Source organism: Moschus berezovskii, chromosome Y (assembly GCF_049115385.1).
Source record: "Moschus berezovskii isolate FMDL1 chromosome Y, NW_MosBer_1.0, whole genome shotgun sequence".
Lineage (NCBI taxonomy): Eukaryota > Metazoa > Chordata > Mammalia > Artiodactyla > Moschidae > Moschus > Moschus berezovskii.
Genome location: NC_142489.1, coordinates 40,757,953 through 40,764,270, shown reverse-complemented (window position 1 = coordinate 40,764,270; position 6,318 = coordinate 40,757,953).

Sequence of the window (6,318 nt, the reverse complement as noted above, 5' to 3'; positions counted from 1 at the left end):
TAAGAAGACAAGGAAACTTGTAACGCAAAAAGGAAAACAAGCGCTGAACTAACGAATGACGTTTTTTACAGATGACAAAAGCCTGGAAGTTTAAATTACATTAGACGGCTGCTGTAAATCTCTTTTGAGCTGCATTATTTAAAGGTTTCACTCATTAAAACCTAAATACTGTATCTAAGTTTTATAACATGTGCATAAAATATACTAAACAGATTTTCAAATTTCCTCCATTTTCTCACGTTTATATTCATTACCCTACAAATAATCTTTAAAATACACTTACATTCAAAAACTTCTGCAATACTAAGTCATAAAAGCCACAAAAGAATAAAATACTTTGTTGAGGGAAATTTAACCTGTGGGCTTTTGTGGTAGAGTAAGAATCATGGCGCCAAACTGAATAATGTTAACTTTTACGAACATTAAAATTTGACCGTTTTTGTTAAAATAATCAACAGTTCGACATTTGAAAACTTTAAAGTCATGTAAGTAAAATGGTTAGGTATATTGGTTAAGTTTTCCAACTACTGTCACTATCTCGGAGAAAAACTGTTTAAAGAAGTGCACGTGAAACCAAACGGAGCCTCGGCTGTTACATCGCGATGCACAATTTGCACACCCAAGGCAAGGGAGAAAACCTAAGTTATACACCAAAGCAATATCCCACGACTAGCAGCCGGAAGCCGAGAGAGAAAAGCTGGATTACGCACCAAAGCAACAGGCCCCACAACTAGCAGCCCCAAGCCAAGGGAGAAAAGCCGGTTTGCACACTGAAGCAACAGTCTAGCGCACTAGCCGCCCCAAGCCAACGTGGGTGGGGAGGTGCGGGGGTGGACCGAATTACACACCAGTGCAACATTCAGCCCGGAGAAGGAAATGGCAACCCACTCCATTGTTCTTGCCTGGAGAATCTCAGGGATGGCAGAGTCTGGTGGGCTGCCGTCTATGGGTCGTTCAGAGTCAGACATGACTGAAGCGACTTAGCAGCAGCAGCAGCAGCCCCAAGCAGAGGGAGAAAAGCCGCGTTACCCACCAAAGCCGCATTCCGCACAACGACCAGCCCCAAGCCAATGTAAAAAAGCCGAATTACACACCAGAGCAACCTTCTGCACGATTAGCAGACCCCAGCGAAGAGAAAAAACACGTATTACACACCGAAGAGGCAATTCGCCCAACAGGCCCAAGGCAATCGAAAAAAAGCCGCATTATTCACCAAAGCAACATTCTGCAAGACTAGCGGCCCCAAGTGGAGAGAAAAAAAGCCGCACCAAGGCAATATTTCGCCAGCAACCAAAGCAAACTTCCACATGACTGCTGCTGCTGCTGCTGCTGCTAAGTCACTTCAGTCGTGTCCGACTCTGTGTGACCCCACAGACGGAAGCCCACCAGGCTCCCCCGTCCCTGGGATTCTCCAGGCAAGAACACTGGAGGGGGTTGCCATTTCCTTCTCCAATGTGTGAAAGTGAAAAGTGAAAGTGAAGTCGCTCAGTCGTGTCCGACCCTTAGCGACCCCACGGACTGCAGCCTACCAGGCTCCTCCATCCATGGGATTTTCTAGGCAAGGGTACTGGAGTGGCTTGCCATTGCCTTCTAGCGAGTTCATTTCTACTTTTCACTTTCACACATTGGAGAAGGAAATGGCAACCCACTCCAGTGTTCTTGCCTGGAGAATCCCAGGGACGCGGGACTTCCCTGGTGGGCTTCCGTCTGTGGGGTCACACAGAGTCGGACACGACCGAAGTGACTTAGCAGCAGCAGCAGCAGTCCCAAACCAACGGAAAAAAGCCGCATCACACACCAAAGAAACACTATGCGAGTAAAAACAAAAGCCGCATTACACACCAAAGGAACACTACGCGAGAAAAAACAAGAACACACCAAAGTAACACTAGGCGAGAAACGAAAGTAATATTCCACGCGCTTAGCAGCCCGAAACCAACGGAAAAAAGCCGAACTGCAAACCAAAGCAACATTGCACGAGAAACCAAAGCAACATTCCACGTGACTAGCAGCCCCAAACCAACGGAAAAAAAAAACGAATTACACACCAAAAGCAGCCAAGATCCCGCACTAGTAGCCATAAGCGGATGGAGAAAAGCCCAGCGTTATATACCAAATAAAAGAAAGCAAAAGCAGCTTTCTCAGTCCCAGGGAAGGAGTATATGCCCAGTATATCTTCCCACGGCCAACATCCAGACGTTTCAAACCCCCTTCTTTGCCCACCCCCACCCTCCTGTCCATCCCCCAGCCCTCCATTCAGACAAAAGGACTCTCCACCTTCACTGGCTTTCCATGGCTACTTCAGGCACTGATTCTCCAAGGAATAAAAATTAAAGATACTTTTCAAGAATTAAACTGATAAGACTTTTCAGGAGAAGGTACACACACACACACACACACACACACACACATTTCACTCAGTTATTAGTTCTTACAGGAAAAGGCCTGACAGGAAAAAATCAGTCTGAGTTACTATTTTTCTCCAGTAAACACGGACGCTATAACTATAAACATGTTCTCGTAGGGTCTAAATCTGTTTTCCAATCTTAAAATGTGCAACTCCGTACCTTTTTTCGCCTCGTTCTTGCGAACACACAACACCAACCTTCCTCAACTGACCGCTAGCTAAACTACCGTTGAAGGCGGCCGTGCCTCTTCCGTCAAGAGCATAAGGAACCGGATGTATGGCGCCAGGAGACGAGCGTAAGAAACCCGGATGTATAGCGAGCTGAGCCTCAGGGAAAGTAGGACAGGAAGAGAATACAGAGGCGGGGGAGGGGTAAATGGAGACCTTTGAGGGAAAGTCTAAAAAATAATAATAAAATAAGAAGAGCCAAGTGTTCTACGTTTCTTTTTCAATGAATAGATTTACCACTCGCCTTAACTTAATTACTACAAAATACAAAAGAGAACTTTTACCATCACATGTTTTTCGTAATTTATTGCCGTCTCAAATGTCACCAATATGATCACGCTTGCCTGGCATATTCTTTAGTTGAGTGTGATTTTCTTTTTTCTTCATACAAAACAAAAGTAATAATAAAATTAAGAAAACATAAGGAAAATACTCAAAACATTTAGGAGTCAAAATCTTAGTGTCTTTGAAGTAAACACATTTGGAATTTTCTCAGTAAGAAAATACAGGTAATGCTTTTCACTGAAAATTCAAAAATTAACAAAATGAAGAGATCCACTAAGGAAAATTTCTGCAATTTCTGTCACCTCATCTTCTGTGTAATAAATACGCTTTCAGCTAATGCATGTCTATACCCGAAGAAACTGGAAAAATTGTAACCTTTTAAAATTGATAAATTTTTTTATAAATTATAAAATTTATAAAATTATAAAGTTTATAAATTGTAAATTATTTTCCCTAATATAAAATTCTTCTTTCTAGGAATTAACATGCAAAATCATATGTAATAGAAGAAAATACACTTAATGCAAGACAGAACTAAAACTTATTTTCCAAGGCTTTCCCTAGAATTTATCCACATAGTTTATATACCCATATATAATATACATGCATACACGCTCATAGATACATAAATATTTACATATGTATATATTCATACATATATAAATTGTAATATACTTGTATATTTATATTTGGAAGTATACTAGATTTTACTACTTTTAGAAAAGCAATACTGTAGCTCCATTTTCAGTGTTTATGTCTTATTTTAATACTGATGTCTACTAATCTTTATAATACTTCCCCATTTACAAAAATACTTAGAATTTCTTAGTAAGCTGTTATAAGTAAGTAATATAGTGTTGGCTGGTTCTCCCCTTTGAGCTCTAGCCATGTTCCATTCTCTCTGAGAAATGTGAGGAATCCAGATTTCTGTGTTAGGTGCATGTAAGGCAGAATCTTCCTGACACCAGCATGGACCTTAAACACTTGAGGGTCTGGAAGGACCACTGATTTTTCTCAACTCTTTTCTAGCATTTGCCAGCCCTGGGCAGGCACTGATCTGAATCCTCTTTCTCCCTGTGTCATTCCCCACTCCCTCGTCCCCTTCCTTCCTTCTACCACTCTTGGATGAATGGATATTTGTGATGCTAGCTGTTTCATTTTGTTATTGCTGTTTTCCTGTGAATCACACATATTGCAGCAAATTTTGAAAACTCAGCATTGGCCACAGGATTGAAAGAGGTCCGGTTTTCATTCCAATCCAAAGAAAGGTACACTAGTAAAGTAATGCTCAAAATTCTTCAAGCCAGGCTTCAACAGTACATGAACCATGCATTTCCAGATGTCCAAGCTGGATTTAGAAAAGGCAGTAGAACAGGAGGTCAAATTACCAAAATCATAGAAAAAACAAGAGAGATCCAGAAAAACATCTAGTTCTGCTTTATTGACTATGCCAAAGCCTTCAACAGTATGGACCACAACAAACTCTGGAAAATTCTAAAAGGGATGGGAATGCCCTAAATTTTGACCTGTTCTCAACTTGTAGCAAGCAGTAACATACTAAGGTAGAACATACTTCCTAACAGCTTATACTGAGAATAAGTTGGCAGAAAGAGAAATTTTCTCTTAGAAAGATGATATTTTACTTCCTGCTCACCCATTTGCTTGTGCCCCCATAAGCTTCTGTCTAGTTTCTCCTAGGCTAGGAAAATCATTCCATAATCATTATGGAATGATTATGCTCATTCCATAGTCTTAAAAAAAAAAACTTACTTTAAGAATTCTTTTTTATTTTAAAATATTTGCAGATTCTGAGATGGAAATGTTCTTCTATTTAATTCTCTTTTTAAATAAACTTCTTACCAATGTCTCAGTTTGTTTTTCCACTTTTGAGTGCTATGACACAAATGAGTTTTGACATCCTTTGTCCTCTTCCAGTGGACAATGGACAAGAAAGAGTAGGCCATCACATTACTAGAAAACAGACATACGAGTATATTAATAATAATTTCTAAATATCATTAAACATCAAGTGTGTTCAAATTTTCATTCATCAACAGCAAATACAAATCTTTATCCTCCTAGAAATGCTGAGAAAAGCTAAGGGTTCTAACCCAGGATTTGCATCTCTCAATTGAAAGGGTATACATATTACTCTTGAATACAACTCCTTCACCCTACTTGGGGAGTTAAACTGAGGTACTCTCTTCAGTGCCCAAGGGCAGACAGGACTATGAGATCGATAGTTCTTTATAGGCTGTTCCTATTTCCCAGGAACTTGGGCCTGAGCAGACGACATCAGGAGAGATGGTCAGCTTCTACCTAAGATATCAGAACAAGACCCCCAGTCTGAGAAATTCCTTGTCTTTCTGTCCTTGCCATTTATTTGGTCTTTCTTTGCTGAATTTTCATCTCTATCCACTCCACCATCACTTCTGCTGTCCTTAAAACTTTCACCATTACAACAGTAGCTGTCTACTGCAAGCCTTACGTTATATTAGCTGTTTAAAAACTTATTTTTATCGAAGTATATTTGATAACAATGTTATGTTAACTTCAGGTGTACAGCAATGTGAATCAGCTACACATATACACCTATCTGCTCTTCATTAGATCATTTTCCCATATAAGCCATGACAGAGTATTGAACAGAGTTCCTTGTAATAGATACTAGTAAGTCCTTATGAGTTTTATATATATATGTATGTATATATATATATATATATATATATAGAGAGAGAGAGAGAGAGAGAGAGTAGTGTTTATATGTCAGTCCCAGTCTCTAAATTTATCCCTCTTCCTTTCTTTCATTCCCTCTTGGTATGTTACCTCTTTGTCTTCCTCTACACATGAACCATTTCCCCTGTAAGAATTCCTCTGTCCCTCCAAGGACAGAGGAATTGTCCAAATGTACCTGACTCCTTCATTTGATTTTTCTATTCACTTTCCTTTGGAAAACTGCAGTTTCTTGAAATTCCTATACTGAATAAAGGGCATCATTTGTCTTGAAACTTAGTATGGGCTAGCTTTAAATTCCTCTCTGGATATCAAAAGGAACCTCCATGAACCTCAGTGATTTTCAGAATGAGTAATGTATACTTCCATTGTAACATAACCAAAAGGTTTTTCAGGCATCTTACTGTTTTCAGTTATACTCAGTTGAGTTCAGTTCAGTCGCTCAGTCGTGTCCGACTCTTTGTGACCCCATGAATCACAGCACGCCAGGCCTCCCTGTCCATCACCAACTCCTGGAGCTCACTCTGCCACAAAACCACATGTTCCTTGTCTTGTTGTGTGAATATAGTATACTGAGATGGTCCTAACTATAATGCAAACTTTACTTGGAACTTCTGATTGTCATGCAGTCAAAAACCTGGGAACTTTCATCTTCCAAAATGGAT